The 16,873-nt window shown below is 35.7% G+C and overlaps 1 long non-coding RNA gene across 1 annotated transcript; it reads left to right on the forward strand.

Annotated features, from left to right (window-relative positions):
* The first annotated feature begins 11,321 nt into the window (after positions 1 to 11,321).
* LOC105611832 (uncharacterized) lies at positions 11,322 to 12,156 on the forward strand. Its single transcript, XR_001039881.3, has 2 exons — positions 11,322 to 11,359; positions 11,638 to 12,156. It is a non-coding gene; the product is annotated as an uncharacterized LOC105611832 (long non-coding RNA).
* Positions 12,157 to 16,873: the final 4,717 nt, after the last annotated feature.

Genomic DNA, 16,873 nt, shown 5'->3' on the forward strand with positions numbered 1-16,873 from the left:
AATTGAACCAGGGTCTCCTGTATTGAAGGTGGATTGTTTACTAGTTGAGCTACCAGTGAAGCCCATTAAGTGCGTATACAAGCATATATAATGTGGGAAATTGTATTTTCCAAGCTAGCTATAACAAAATCTCTCATCCCATATGATCCATATAATCTTTTTTACAGTATAACATTAATGCTTCTCCCATCCAGAAGTGAGAGCCATGCTTGTCTCCTTCCTTGAACTGGTGGTTGCTATGGACTGAAATGTGTTCCCACAAAATCATATGCTGAAGCCCTAACCTGCCATGGTATAGTATTTAAAATGGGGCTTTTAAGAGTTAGGTTTAAATGAGGTCATGAGGGTGAGGCCTCATGATGGAGTTTGTGATCTTATCTGGAGAGATACCAGTGTCTTGCTCACTCTTCCATATAGTAAGAAGGCAGATCCCAATCATGCTGGCACCTTGATCTTGGTCTTCCAGCCTCCAAAGCTGTGAGAAAATAAATCTGTCATTTAAGCCACCCCATCTTTGGCATTGTGTTATAGCATCCCAAGCTGATTAATACTTAAGACCATAACAGAATGAGGTCTGGAGACTTAAAAGATTACACAACTTCTCTCCGGTCCTGTTAGGATACTTGCTCTTGGAATCCAGTCAGCATCCTGTGAAAAACCATACAGATACAAGGAAAGGACAGGTGTACATGCTGTAGCTTATAGCCCCTGTGGAGACCCCAGCTAACAGCAAGCATCAAACTCTAGCCTCCGGATGATTCTAGCTCCTAGCTGCCAAGTTGTCCCCAGCTTTCAAGTCTTTGCACTTGAGCGTCAGGATATAAATTGTCCACATGTGCTCTTTTCAAGTTCTTGATGCAAAAAAAATCATGAGAAATAACATGACTGAAATGTTTTACATCACTGCATTTGAGGGTAATTTGTGATGCATTAATAGATAACCAGAACACATACTTCCATTATAATGCAACACCACAGGATTCATTATAGTTATCTCCCTTTCCTAATTTGTAGACCCCTTTCAAAAACTGGGAAACCTACTCTCATTTTCCTTAATATTTTCAGTTGTTTTATCAGTCCTCCTGCTTGTAACTGATCTTTTAGCCCCTTCTCTTATGTAGATGCTCTCCTGATTCTATGCGGACATTGCTACCCTGAGATGGATCTTCTTTCCTGCTCATGGGACTCAGACGCTTGATGCCAGACTGCCCTCACCTTTGTGTAAATAGATGCCTTACTCACCCTGCTTGGGCTCTGACTCTCCACCTATGCAAAGATGACTGCCTTACTCTGTCTCATTCAATGGCATTATCATTGACTAGTTTAGGAAAGAGAAGGAAATGAAAAAAAAAGAGAAGGGAAAGAGAGGGAAAAGAAGAGAAAAGAAAAAAAAAAGGGAAAGAGATGGAAGAGGAACCATATGAAAATCTTGGAAATTTAAAATAGATGACTGAGAAGATACAAAATGCAAAATAAATCAATTATATTAAAAAATAAATATCAGCAAAGCTATTTTCCAACAGTTTTCTGTTAATTGTTTTTTCTTATGAAATGTTTATCAATTACTGAATAAAGTAACTGATGGAAACAGGTAAAGATTATCATAGAACCAATAACTAAAACCGTGGTCCCTAGGTCAGAAATTTTATTCATAGAAAAGAAGAAGGAAATATATTTTATTCATTTGTCTCAATTTATTTTGGCTTTTTTACTTTGTTCAAAGATACACATGTGGGATCAAGTTCAAAATCAAAAGAAAACCTCTAAACCCCAACATACCACATTTCTAGCTGCTTTTTTCTGTATTTATCTACATGTAAGGCTAAAATTCTTTCTGGAGTTATTTCTCCACTAGTCTCCAGTAGCATATTGGGCACCTACTGACCTCGGGAGTTCCAATTTCAGTATCCTATCATTTTGCCTTTTCATACTGTTCATGGGGTTCTCAAGGCAAGAATATTGAAGTGGTGCCATTCCCTTCTCCAGTGGACCACATTCTGTCAGAGAGCAAAAACAATACCCAACTGTGGAGGTGACTGGTGATAGAAGCAAGGTCCGATGCTGTAAAGAGCAATACTGCATAGGAACCTGGAATGTTAGGTCCATGAATCAAGGCAAATTGGAAGTGGTCAAACAGGAGATGCCAAGAATGAACGTCGACATTCTAGGAATCAGCGAACTAAAATGGACTGGAATGGATGAATTTAACTCAGATGACCATTATATCTACTACTGTGGGCAGGAATCACTTAGAAGAAATGGAGTAGCCATCAAGGTCAACAAAAGAGTCCGAAATGCAGTACTTGAATGCAATCTCAAAAACGACAGAATGATCTCTGTTCGTCTCCAAGGCAAACCATTCAATCACAGTAATCTAAGTCTATGCCCCAACCAGGAACGCTAAAGAAACTGAAGTTGAACAGTTCTATGAAGACCTACAAGACCTTTCAGAACTAACACTCCCAAAAGATGTCCTTTTCATTATAGGGGACTGGAATGCAAAATTAGGAAGTCAAGAAACACCTAGAGTAACAGGCAAAGTTGGCCTTGGAATGTGGAATGAAGCAGGGCAAAGACTAATAGAGTTTTGCCAAGAGAATGCATATAGTAAACATTAAATATATTGCCCACTTAGCATATAGTAAACATTAAATATATTTCTTGAATGAATGAGACAATATGGTAATAAAGCTGTAGCTCAACAATTCTTTAAAGTTCCACAAACAGGACTGATGTCAGAAATTCCATATGGATACATTCCAGTACATATTCAAGTCATGCACATCAGAAGAAATAGTGGGAGACAGTCTAGTGATAATAACCAGAGCTGGGATCACTTTTAATGCTCTTAATATTTCTAACATCTCTATTAATATGCAAACCATTTCTTGATTTAACTATTTGAAACATGTATTCAATTGCTGAGACGATAGATAAGTCAGTGATATAGCTATTACATGACCTCAACACCTTGCCTTATCCATTCTCTTACATAATTATAAAGCTATTTTAGTTAAATCAAAGAAGAGCATTTTCATGATTAAGCCTGCATATAGTGTATACTATGGAGCCAAGCTTTTCAGTTTTATTTATTTTTCATTTATCATTTTACTTTTACGTTTCCATGGCATTAATTCTTGCATTTCTTTTGTCTTACATTATATTCCATTTTCATATCTTTTTCAAACTGTCATATCAGAAATTCTATCAAATAACCTTTTCCCCAAATACATCTTTCCATTTTTCCTGTTTCAGTTGGGACTCAATTTCCAGGTCATTTGCCCAGAGATTCTCCTGGGTTGCATTCAGTTCTCCTGTCTTCCATTCTCTCTCTTTCTTGATTTCTGATGTCACTAAAGCTACTTCTTAATGTCAGATTTAAGAGAATTAAAATTTCTGAGCTCTTACATGAATGAAAATTTGTAAAGGATAATCTTTACATAAAGTCTAAAGAAATTGCTGGGTCACTACATTCAAATACATGCATAATAAAATAACTGTTTTTCCTCGCTCCTTTTCCTTAACCAGTTTGACTGAATTATGGGCAGAGGACTAGTGAAATGATTATAACTACTTTTCAAGACCATAAAAATGACTTGGAATCTCTTTTATTAATAACCTTAGGATTCAAATTTTATTAATATTGAAGCTTGTTATTATATATTAGAATTCATTCTCTTTGGAAATTGTTTTTGTACCTACTATCCATACATATACATATATATATACACATATACATACATACATACATATATATATATACACTAACAGCTAGTTTACAGTTACCTCTGACTCATTCTTTTCTTCCCATTGGTTCCCTCCTCCCCAATACCACTACTGAGAGAATGAGTGTAGGAACAATTTTGAAGAACTATTTAGAAAGTATGAGCTTGAAAAGCAAAATTAATTTAGAAGGGCTGATCCTGGGGATATCTGTATGTGTGGTGATTCCCAAGTCACCTTATTATATTTCAAGTCACACTATTAAACTTTTGATGTGCTACAGATTAAAAATTCATTTGGAGTAACAAGAATTCTTCTTTAAAGATGTGAATATTTCTTTTAGAGTTTAGTAAGTGGTGTCAGTTTTCCACACTTTCAAAAGAATTACCTCCCACCTTCAAGCCCCCACTGCCACCCCAATGTTTCTCTGATATCTAGCTGAAGTTAGTAGCACTGGGGCAGAGAAAGTCCAGATAATATCAGTAAATGGTACAGCAGACTCAGAACAATGACAAGTCACCTAAAATGCATATCAAGTGAATGTGACCCTGGCATCACTATCAGGAGGTAATATTTGTCAGGTAAACCCACAAGAAATAGAAGTGGTTCTAAAAAGGTAAGTGATGTTTGAGGCAGCTGCCCCATCACAGTATGAACTACTGTGATAAGTATCTGTGATAAGACTGGACTTTTCCCCAAATTCCCAGTGGCCTTCTATGACACATAAAATAAAACCATACTCTTTACCAAGACCTTTAGGCTCTACAGAATCACACTTCTGTTTATTTCTTCAGCCCCACCTCCCATGACCGCCTTCTCAGCTCACTAAACTTCAGCCACACTGGCATCCCAGCTATTCCTTGAACATGCTAAACTTGTTCCTGCCTTAGGCCTTTGCACTTGGTGTTGCCTCTGCTGGGAATGCCCAACCCCAGACCACCTGGTATCATTTTCAGGTCATTCATGGTCCAGCTCAGATGCCATCTCCTTAGAAAGTCTTCCAGTTGAAAATGGACACTCCATTTCCACCAGCTCCTCTTCCTGCATTCTCTATCTCTCCAGTCTGTTTGTCTTCCTAGCAAATATCTCTTTCTGAAATTATCTTGTTTGTCTTGTTGCCTGACTCTGCCCTGAGTCTATACATTTTAAGAGCAGGGACTTTGTCTTGTTAACTTTTTGTCTCCAGTTCCTAAAACCATGCCTAGCTTGTAGAAGGTATTTGAAAAATGTATGCCAAATGAATAACTAAATAAATGAGCTACAAAGAAGATGCAGCACAATTGAAGATGGAACCTCAGCAGGCTGGTCTGAGAGGGGAAAAAGCCAGAATATGTTAAAACCATGATGCAATGTTAGAACGAAAGCTCAAATCTGCCACTCTGTGACAGGGAAAGAGTTAATCTTGCTAAATGTCAGTTTCCTCAGCTCTGAAATGATAATAACTATTATATAGGTCCAATTTAAAGATTTGGTTAGGTGAGATGGTGACTATATAAATGTGTACATAGGGAGAAGAGGCAAAGAAGGTTCTCAATAAATAGTAGCAATTGTAACTACCAATATTGGGACAAATGGATTTTTTCATGTTCACTCTGTTAACACTGAAGATGGGGAAGCATATGTGTCCCCTATTCAATTTCTTTATTTTTCTAAAATGTGTCTTTTATAGGATTTATTATATGTTTATAAAAATAACAATAACTTTAGTGTATTTTGCATATAAAATAAAATATTCATATAGTCTTGGTTTTCAGATGTAGCCAAATAATAAATTGGACCATAAAGTATGAATACTATACCTAGCGATGAAATAGCAGTATACATGAGTGAAGAGACATAATGGTTGGTCATAAAATATGATTAACCTAGTTGAAACAAAAGGCCTTAGTACCTCACAAGTAGTGATCTCATTAGTGGGTTATAGGAGTTCCACATGAGTGAAGAAATCATGTATAATGATTGCCCATTACATACCCTATTTATTCTGAGGGTGCCTTTTTTGAAGCTTGTTTTTTCTATTAAGTTTAAGCAAGAAGAGAGAAAAGTATGATATAAGAATATGCCAATTATATTTTAAAAGAGCATTATTATTAGAAGTTGGTCTCTATTAATCAAAAGAAACTTAACCCTTAATAATAAAGTGAGTTTGGTGTGTATTCCTTACATGACCAAGCCATTTAACATTGCTTTCAAATCAAGATTTTTATGAACCAGAACCTTTTGATGGGCTATTTCTCTTCCCTCTCTCTGTTTTATTATTACCATTATTGCTTCTGTAGCCCAAGTTTTACCACCATTTCTGTGACTTTGGATAGTATAATTAACCATATTGGGCCTCAGTTTCCACACTTGTAAAATGAAAGGAAGGACACCAGTGTGGCCCACCTCATAACTAAGAATTGTGGCAATACTTGTGAATGCTGGAAGCACTTGAAATCATGATATGCTATTACACACAATGTGCTATTACAGAGAACTTAGCACTTTTGTATAATGGGTGTTTAATAAATATTAACTGAATGGGCAGAACCACAGTGAAAAATAGGATCAGCCTTGTTGTACAGAGATTTGTGATATAGGACTCTGACTTATCTTTCTTCCATGTATTTTATATCTGTAAGTGCCAAATGATAAAAATAGGAAAGCCTATGAATACTTACCTCATATTTTCCTCCATTAAAATATTTGAGGATTGAAAGTAAAGTCACTCAGTCCTGTCTGACTCTTTGCGCCCCCATGGACAGTAGCCTATGAGGCTCCACCATCCAAGAATACTGGGGTGGGGAGCCATTTCCTTCTCCAGGGGATCTTCCCAACCCAGGGATCGAACGCGGGTCTCCTGCATTGCAGACAGACGCTTTACCGTCTGAGCCACCAGGGAAGCAACGTTATTTAGCTATATTTCACCAATGCTAAGATTTTTGTTGCTGCTGTTGTTGCTCAGTTGCTAAAATGTGTCAAACTCTTTGGAACCCCATGGACCAGGTTCCTCTGTCAGTGGGATTCTCCAGGCAAGAATACTGGAGTGTGTTGCTATTTCCTTCTCCATGGTATCTTCCCAATCCAGGCCGAACCCACATCTCCTGCTTGGCAGGCGGATTCTTTACCACTGAGTACACAGTAGGAAATGGAAATACTTTAAATTTTTATTTAATTGAAAATGTTGTACCTTTTAAACTGGTTGCTAATAGAAATTAGTAATTTAGTAGTTCTAAAATGTATTGTAATATTATAACATCCTACAATATCTGTTGAAAATGCTCATATTTGAATAAAATTTTGCATATCACTGTTTAAAAACATTGTGGTATTATCAGAATGCTGTGTACTCAAAACTTTGAGTTAAATTTTTTGACTTGTTAAAATAATTATAAAAATAATCTATGGCAGTTTATGATTCAAGGGTACAAGTAAAACACTAAGATAAATAAATTGGTTGTCAATTTTCTTTTAATCCAATGAAGTAAACTAATATAGTTTATCCATCTGGTTAACTCTAGCCAGAATATTTTATTTTCTCAAAACCAAAATTTCAGTCTGAACCATCCAGTGACCCCAAACCATTCCTCTAATTTGCCAGTGTGCTTGTTGGTCACCTCTTCAACAAATTTTAGAGTGTGCAACAGTCAATACATTAGGATCAGGAGAGTAGAAATTGTTGAGCAGTCCTTATGCTGAAAGAGGTCACAGCCTCATAGGCAGTGCTAATGAAAATAAAAGATTGCATCTATTTAATACAGGCAAAAAGAACTTAAAGATTAATTTTAAAAACAATTATCCAAAATCAAAATATCTTCTTTGGGTTAGTCTGTTAGCTTAACTCTCCACACTGATGTTTCAAAGTGGGTTCATTTAACTGAGCTGCTTAGTAAAGGCATTTTAAGGTAAGATTTCAGAGCACAGACCCTAGAGCCAGACATGGGAGTTTGAATCTCAGGTTTAATACTCCTGTACTGTGTGACCTTATATTATTACTTAACCTCATTGTGTATGAGTTTCCTCACCTGAAAAACGTGGATAATAAGACTACTCACCTCACAGGTGGCAAGTTTTAGCAGCAAAGCACTTAGAAGAGTGCCTGACAGAGTGTAAGTTATAGAAGTATAAGCTATTACCAGAAGAAATAAAATATGTATTTAAATAAACCAGGATATGTATAATTATGATATAACATGATAACTGCATATATCATACAGATATCTATATACCTATACATACGTATAGATGACAAAGCAATTTGTAATACTAGCAAACTGAAAGTTATGTCTTAGATAAGGAACACATTGCTTATATTGAGATGGAATAATAAGGAATAAATGACTTCCTTTTTGTTTATCCACTAAAATTTAAAATTTACCTTTTTATAATGGATATGGATCAAAGTGAAGTTGTGTTGACATGGACTGGCATATATAAGTAACCATTGTTGGACTTCTCAAATATTGATGGTAAGAAGGAAAGATGTGAATCAAATAGAATATTTCCTAGCCACAGACATGACTGTTTTTAATAACTTAATTTAACATAATTTACTATCTTGTACTCCAACACTTAGATCTATCTATAGAGATTTAGAAAAAAGTTTTACAGCTCTGGATCTAATTTAAGGCATATGAAAATTCTTAATGTTTTAAAAAAATCTTCAGAGAAATAAAGCAGCATCCTTTATTGAAATAAAATACTAAATCTCTGAAGATTTGAATCAGGTAATGTTTTAATTTTAATGAAATTGGCCTTTGTCTCTGAAAGGGACAAAATAAACAGATTGGCTAGTTCCTGAACCCTGCTACATCCAGAAATATTTCTCAATCCATGCAGAGATCTCAGGAAAGGAAAGCACCCTTGGCAGCTAGTGTTGTAGTAAGTGAGCAGCTCGAAGTAGGAGAACATAAAGGCAAAAGGAGCAGCTGAAAAGGAGAGCATCAGAGCTGCTCTCAGTGAAGAGTCTCCTTCCAGCTCATAATTGCTAAATTCTTAGTAAGCATTATTTTAATAGAAAGACTGTCCTTAGTAAACTTTTAATTTTAACTACATAGAATTTATAAAAGTATTACTTATTATACTTATGTTTTCATATTACATTTTAAAGTATTACTATATATTTATACCTTGAAGTTTTTCAAAGTAGGTAATAATTCATATTCTCTATTGCTATATTTAGCTGTGATTTTCCTGCTGTATTGTATTCCTTTTGGAGACTATATATAACAATTTAGTTATCATTTATGGATAGACATTTGTGTTGTTTCTAATTTTATTTTGTATTTTAACCTTTTGCTTTTATACACAATTCTATAACCATAATGAAAACATAATATTGAATAAATAAAAGCAGTGTGCATAAGACTAGATATCAGTTGAATAAAGCACAAAAGCAAGAAAAACTTGGTTATCTCTTGTTTGAGAATATACACATATATAATTAAAACTTTTCTTTAGTAGGAAAAGATTAAATATAAAATTTATGATAATGATTATTGCTAAGGATGAGATGGAGAAAAACACACTGATTCAATAGTATTTGTACCATCCTTCAAAAATATTTAAGAGAGGTTCAAGAAGGCCCATATAAAAATCATTTTTAACATGTAATTATTTTGTGTGTATAAAATGTCAAATATTTTCAAAATAAGAAAATATATTACATTTGTTCTTCAAACTAACTCTGTGAGGCAGGCTGAGTAGAAACAAGTTCCCTTGTTTAACAGATAAGGGAAATAAGATGTAAGTAAGTGATTTAAGCAGGACCTAATTGATGGTGAATTTTGGAGAGGGATTAGAAACTTTTCACTAATTGATCAAGTAATCAATTCAATCAACATTTCCTCCATTACTCCTCTTCTCTGTGAGATAGTACCATCCATCTAGTGACTCAACTACAAACCAGAGTCACTCATAAGGCTTCCCTCTCACTGCTTCTATAACTGGTCACCAGTTCTTACTAATATTATCTCCTTAATAGACTTAAGTAAGTTCTTTCCTCATTATTCCCATGGCCTGACCTTTATATCAGTTCTTCATTTTACCCTCAGGTTGGGACAACTACCTTCTTACCTTGTATCCAATTAATAAGCGTGTGCTAAGTTGCTCCAGTCATGTCCAACTGTTTGTGACCCTATGGACTGTGGCCCACCAGGCTCCTCTGTCCAAGGAATTCTCCAGGCAAGAATACTGGAGTGCGTTGCCATTTCCTTCTCTAATAATAACTACAGTTTTATCTAAAACAAATCCACTGTCAAGATGAAATCCAAAGTGCCCCTTTTAACATGTGACTCTGACCCCATTTTAACATTTTTTTAATGTCTCCATATTCTCTCCAGGATGAACTTGATGCTTCTCACTATAGCACTGGGCTTCCCAGGTGGCTCAGTAGTAAAGAATCCACCTCCAATGCAGAAGACCTGGGTTCAGTCCCTGGGTTGGGAAGATTCCCTGGAAAAGGAAATGGTAACCCACTCCAGCATTCATACCTGGGAAATCCCATGAACAGAACAGTCTGGCGGGCTACAGTTCATGCAGTTGTGAAAGAGCTGGACATGACTTAGCAACTAAACAATAACAATAAAAACATCATAGCATTTCAAAGCCCTCCATAACTTGTCTTCTGCAGATCCACTTCCGACTATTCTACCCACTCAATGCCATAACCTCTTCCTACTGACATCTAGGACACAGACTCTTTTAAAGACTCTCACAGGCCCTGGGAATAATTTCTTTTGGAGATTTACATCTTATCAGACATATTATAGTAAATTGGCATTCCATGTGAAAAGGAGTTACAAATGACTATAAAAAATGTGAGCCATGCTGTAGTTGACTGGTTGAAACAATGCCATGTTTTATAGAAATGAATTAAATCATTAATTCATTCAATATTGATTACATGGCTTCTACAGGTCAGTCTTTATTTTAGGTACTATAACACTTTAGTGAACAAAACAGGTATGTTTCTACTTTTGCGGAGTCTAGAAAAGTTAAGGAGACTGTGATTAAAATGAAAACACAAGTCTGAAACATTATTGTGGAAAATTTGACCCTGAAATTGTGTGCCTTGTTTCATTCCAAGTTTTCCAGAGATCCTGGGAAACCATTTTGAGAAACTATACTAGATCATTGACCAATTCTCTTCCTGGTAAAAGAACTACTTTAACACAAAATGTGCAGTAACAGCTTGCCTTGAATTTTGTTTTAACTTTCTATTTTAAAGGAGCAATACTTTTAAAGTCCAAATAAGTGGAGCCACATAGGGACTTTGCTACAATATTAAAGAATCCTGACCTTTAACACATAAAATTATAATTCGGAATTTCTTTCATTAATTTTATCTACTCTTTGATGTACATAGTTCAGTTCAGTTCAGTTCAGTTCAGTCGCTCAGTCGTGTCCGACTCTTTGAGACCCCATGGATCGCAGCATGCCAGGCCTCCCTGTACATAGTTAAAGACTTACAATTTTGCCCTCTGTGTGTTGTGGACTCAGCCATTGATGTAAACTGTCAGTCAGCCTCTCTGCTCCTCTTTTAGAAGTACTGTCTATATCAAATGGCCGTGACGTGTAACAACTGGTAGATAACAGTCTGGGATTACTGCATACTGCTTAAACGAATGACTTGCACCCAGAGGCTTCCAGTTTGAAGGTGGGAACATTTACTTGAAACTAGGGGGACATTACTAATAAGTTGATTTTGCTTATGATGAAATTTTTAAAAACTTGCTTTTTCAAAAAGTGCCATCTCTGTCTAAATTAGTGTTAACTTTTGTCAATACTAGGCAGGGCTTTTTTTCTTTGCTTATCTCTGTATAATGTATAGATAATATATTTGACATTTTGCTAGGGTGAATCATATAACATATCATAAGAATGCACAAAACAAATGATCAAAATCAAATTTCTAATAGACCTTTTCTTCCTCAGACTGATGTTCATTCCTTCACAAAGGAAGTTACTCAGAATGGTCCTGAACAAACCAACAGGGGAAGCTATTAAATATTTGCCAGCTTGTGTTAATAATTTATAATGTAAAAGAACTAAAGTATAATGCATACACTATTTACAGAAATCTGGACATATGGGGGAAAATATGCAGAAACGTATCTGGCACCTCGGACTTTGTTAGAGAAGTAACGGAAGCTCTGAGAGGCATGCAGGTGGGGTAGCAAGAGAATGTGACCACAGAAAAGCCAAAGCAACTAAAATATACATTCTGTTCAGGGTTGTAAATGTCAAGAATGCACAGCTGAAGAAATTCCTGAGATACCAACTCTTGAAAGATTTGTGGATTTCAGATTGTTGATATTAAATCTAAATATGCTGGAATGAAATCCTTTGTGGATTTTTTTTTCATTTTGTGCAGTTTGGTTACACTTTCCTGATCCATGTATATGATATGTGATCCATAAATGTGGAATTATTAAAATACAAGAATCTTCTGTCTCTGAGTCTACTGGTTAGTACACATGTATTAGCTTTTCTACTCTGAAGAGAAAGGTAAAATCAGTGTTGTTTAAGGCAGCAATGACTTTAATGAGGGTGAGTCATAGCACTCAGGGAGGCAAACCTATTTATTTTTATTACACAACACTTTTAACTGGGACTATTTAAAAAAGGCCAAATGACAGACAGGCGCCAAGATTAGATGCATCCTCAGTAGACAGCTGGCATGCCCTGCCAGAAGGAGGATTTAGAGGAGTGTGGCTGGAAAGAAATAGCCAACAATTGGGGGAAGGGGAAGGCAGAGAAAAATAAACTCCCCGAAGAAACTAAAAAAACAGGTCACAGTAATTTCCCTCAGGACTAAAATGTGTGACATGAGCTTTTGCATTAAGTCAGAAATTTCAAGAGCAAGAGGAACTAGGAAAGAACCAGAACCATGGGGAATAATGTTGCTATTGTATTTGGGAGGGCTCAAATAAAAAGTTACTGAGTCCTTTCCAATCTAACTTGCTAAATGGTGTGCTATTTCTCAAAAAGAACTTGCTTCCAGGAAAAGGAAATTAAGCTTGCTTTCCTATTTCAGATTTAATTATAGTAGTGAATTTATTAACTAATCAACTAAATGCACATGGTAAAACAAACAACAAAAAACCACTTTCTTGCACTGCAGCAAAAAGCATATTCCATGACTTATCAGGTGACAATACCTTGTATTGGACACATGATATCACTGAAGCTAAGTCACCATTGACCATATCCAGAAAGTTATAATACTGTTTCTAGCTTCTTCTAAAATTGACTGTCCTGTCTACAGTTAGCCTTTCTAAGAATGTCATTCTCCTGCATTTGAATTAAACAATAGTTTAGTGCATAAGTTTGCATTTGGGTTTGGGGATTTTTGCTTGAATACACTTTATTTGTTTTCCAGAAGCAATATAAAAATGATTGTCCAAGAAGTTTAAAATAAGCAATCAGCTCCCTGGGAGTAAATGGTATACTTCTCTGAGATACGTGCATTCCAAAAGAGGCAAGGGTTTCATGCACAAAATAAACACAGGAATCAACAGCATCTTCTTGATCTGAACTACAGAAGCTACAGGGGAAGCTGCAGTTGCATTTTTATAGCTGTGTGCCCTTGGAAAGAGATGAAGCTCTGCCAGGAGATCCTTAGGGATGTGGTGGGGGTCTAGGGGTGGGAAGTGATGCTTTGGTATTGTCAGGAATGGATAAATTGTCTGGAACTCAATAAGTGTTGAAAAAATAAAGAGTGACTTTTGATATGGCAGTTATGAATAATTCTGCACAGTACAAAAAATTGCTACAAATAAAGTTAATTATAGAATCATACAAAAGTTTTCTAGTATGTTGAAATTTGTATAGTTGTACTGTCTCAATTAGGATTTAGGGAAAGACTGAGGAAATAAAATGGTGAAAATAAAATAAAGTGATCTTTTAAAAAATTAAAGCATAAGAGATGTTTATTATGTCAAGCAATGATTTTCTAATTCACAACTACTTAAAGAATAATTTCTTTGATATGTATTTTTCTTATATATGTTATATTTTAATGTATATCTTATATGCTTTTAACAGCAACCAAAATTAATCTTTATAAGTTAAAAATTATATAAAAACAATATAATAATTCATAAACTGATTTTATGATACATGAATGGTATGTCAATGATTTTATCCAAAGACTAAGATTTTGAGACTATACATCTATTTAATACATAAAACAACAGATTTGTAGCACAGAAGCGCATTGATTTAAATTTATAGGGACATTTCCTTAAAAAAAAACAAGTTCATGGTTACTTTGCATGTGGAAATTTGGCTCTTTAGACAGTCTCTCAATAAGTAAAGAGAGAAAAAAAGACAGAACTTAATTATTGTGTATTAAAAACCCTTTAGTTTCCTGACAGAAGTGTTGGTGGGGCCCAAAGAAAAGTGAAGAGAGAAGAAGAAAGAGTGAAAAGGAGGACGAGAATAGAGGACTTAAAGAGAGCATTGTCTTAGTGATGGCTAAGGAATGTGAAAGAATAGGGTCTGATCCTGAGCTAGAAATCATTTATTATGCAATCCTGAAAAGAATAAACCTTGTCTCTGACTCCAGAGTTTGGTACAGACATTGCCTATTATATCACAAATTAAAATATTTTATATACAGTGTAGTAAAATGAGCTTCAGATTGACAAATATTTTTGACATGTGCTTGATGCTGTTTTGGAAACTTTATTATGAAAAATTGCAATAACATAAAAAGGAGAGATTAATGAAGTTATCGCTTAATTGAAACAATGATCAACTCAGTCAATTTTGTGTTATGTATACCACCTCATCTTTTGCTGCCCAGCTGGTCCTGGATTATTTTAAACCAAATGCCAAATGTCCTATTATTTTATACATAAATATTTTGGTCCCACAGAGAATTTCCATATCTATAATAACACTGAAGTTTCTTTTATAGGAAGGGGGATAACCACATTTATTGAAGGGTCACAGCAAAGAGTATTTCCAGAGTGCTTGAGGCCTAAGGCTTGAGCACACCCAAGGAGTGGACAAGTTGGTTACAGTCAGTCTTCTGCAATATAATTATTCATAGTACTTTTCCATGGCACAACCATATCACTTCAGTTGAAAAGTGACACGTGGACTATTAATTTAACCTGTATCTAAATATCAGCATATTGAAAAGAAAGAAATGTTTGATAAATGAAAAGCCTTGCTTTTAAAGCATTCACTTTGTAACTTGATATGTAGAACAGATTATTTTAAAATTAGTTTTAAGCACGGTAACTATGTGGTATTAATATCATGACTACTAACTTGACTTTCTTTTGGTTCCAGCCTAATCTGGTGCTATCTGTGGTTATGTAACTATGCTGCCTGAGTGGCCTTAATTGTATTCATTAATAATAGAAGGCAAAATGGTTTTCAGAGTTTTCTCTAGCCTGACGCATACACGGGCACACATACTCTGTAGTTATAATCAGGCATGCCTATAATCATGTTTATGGTGAAGAGAATGCAAAATAATCTGAGCTTCAAATTTTCATTTTAAAACAGTATGTCTTTTCACTGATACACATGAAATACATCACATCTACCGAATTGTGGTGATTCAAAAAAGAACTACTAGAAAATTTACCTCAAAAAATACGTGAAAGGATAGTTATTATGTCAACTAACCCAATGTAGGAAGGGGGTGTATGCTAAGACCAGTGTGTTCTCTTGGCGAAACTCTGTGAGCTTTTGCCCTGCTTCATTGTGTACTCCATTTCGTAATGCCAAACTTGCCTGTTACTCCAGGCATCCCTTGACTTCCTACTTTTGCATTTCAATCCCCTATGATGAGAAGGAAATCTTTTTTTGGTGTTAGTTCTAAAGGTCTTGTAGGCCTTCATAGAATCGTTCGACTTCAGCTTCTTCAGCATTAGTGGTTGGGGCATAGACTTGAATTACTGCGATGTTGAATGGTTTGTCTTGGAAATGAACTGGGATCATTCTGTCATTTTTGAGATTGAACTCAAGTACTGCATTTCAGACTCTTCTGTTGACTTTGAGGACTACTCCATTCCTTCTGAGGTATTCTTGCCCACAGTGGTAGGTATACTGGTCATGTGAATTAAATTTTCCCATTCCTGTCTTTTTAATTCATTGATTCCTATAACGTTAATGTTCACTCTTGCCATTTTCTGTTTGACCACATCCAATTTACCTTGATTCATGGACCTAACATTTCACATCCCAATGAAATATTGTTCTTTACAGTATCAGACTTTATTTCACCACCAGACACATCCACAACTGAGCATCATTTCCAATTTAGCCCAGCCTTTTCATTCTTTCTGGAGCTACTTTCCCACTCTTTCCCAGTAGCATATTGGACATCTACTGACCTGGGGGGCTCATCTTCCAGTGTCATCTTTTGGCCTTTTAATACTGTTCTTTTAAGCTAAAGATGGAGAAGCTGTATACAGTCATCAAAAACAAGACCTGGAGCTGATTATTGCTCAGATCTTGAGCTCCTTATTGCAAAATTCATGCTTAAGTTGAAGAACATAGGAAAAATCACTAGGCTATTCAGTTCAGTTCAGTTAAGTTACTCAGTTGTGTCCAGCTCTTTGCGACCTCATGGACTGCAGCATGCCAGGTTTCTCTGGAAGCTAATCAACTCCTGGAGGCTACTCAAACTCCTGTCCATCATGTCGATGATAATATCTAACCATCTCACCCTCTGTTGTCCCCCTCTCCTCCTGCCTTCAATCCTTCCCAGCATCAGGGTGTTTTCCAATGAGTTGATTCTTCACATTTGGTGGCCAAAGTATTGGACTTTCAGCTTCAGCATCAGTCCTTCCAATGAATATTCAGGACTGATTTCCTTTAAGAGTGATTGGTTGGAACTCCTTGCAGTCCAAGGGACTTTCAAGAGTCTTCTCCAACACGACAGTTCAAAAGCATCAATTCTTTGGTGCTCAGCTTTCTTACAGTCCAACTCTCACATCCATACATGACTACTGGAAAAACCATAGCTTTGACTATATGGACATTTGTTGGTAAAGTAATGTCTCTGTTTTTTAATATGCTGTCTAGGTTGGTCATAGCTTTTCTTCTAAGGAGAAGTCTTTTTTAATTTTATGGATATAGTCACCATCTGCAGTGATTTTGAAGCCAAAAAAAAAAAAAAATAAAGTCTGTCACTGTTTCCATTGTT

The sequence above is a fragment of the Ovis aries genome, chromosome 4 (assembly GCF_016772045.2).
Source record: "Ovis aries strain OAR_USU_Benz2616 breed Rambouillet chromosome 4, ARS-UI_Ramb_v3.0, whole genome shotgun sequence".
NCBI lineage: Eukaryota > Metazoa > Chordata > Mammalia > Artiodactyla > Bovidae > Ovis > Ovis aries.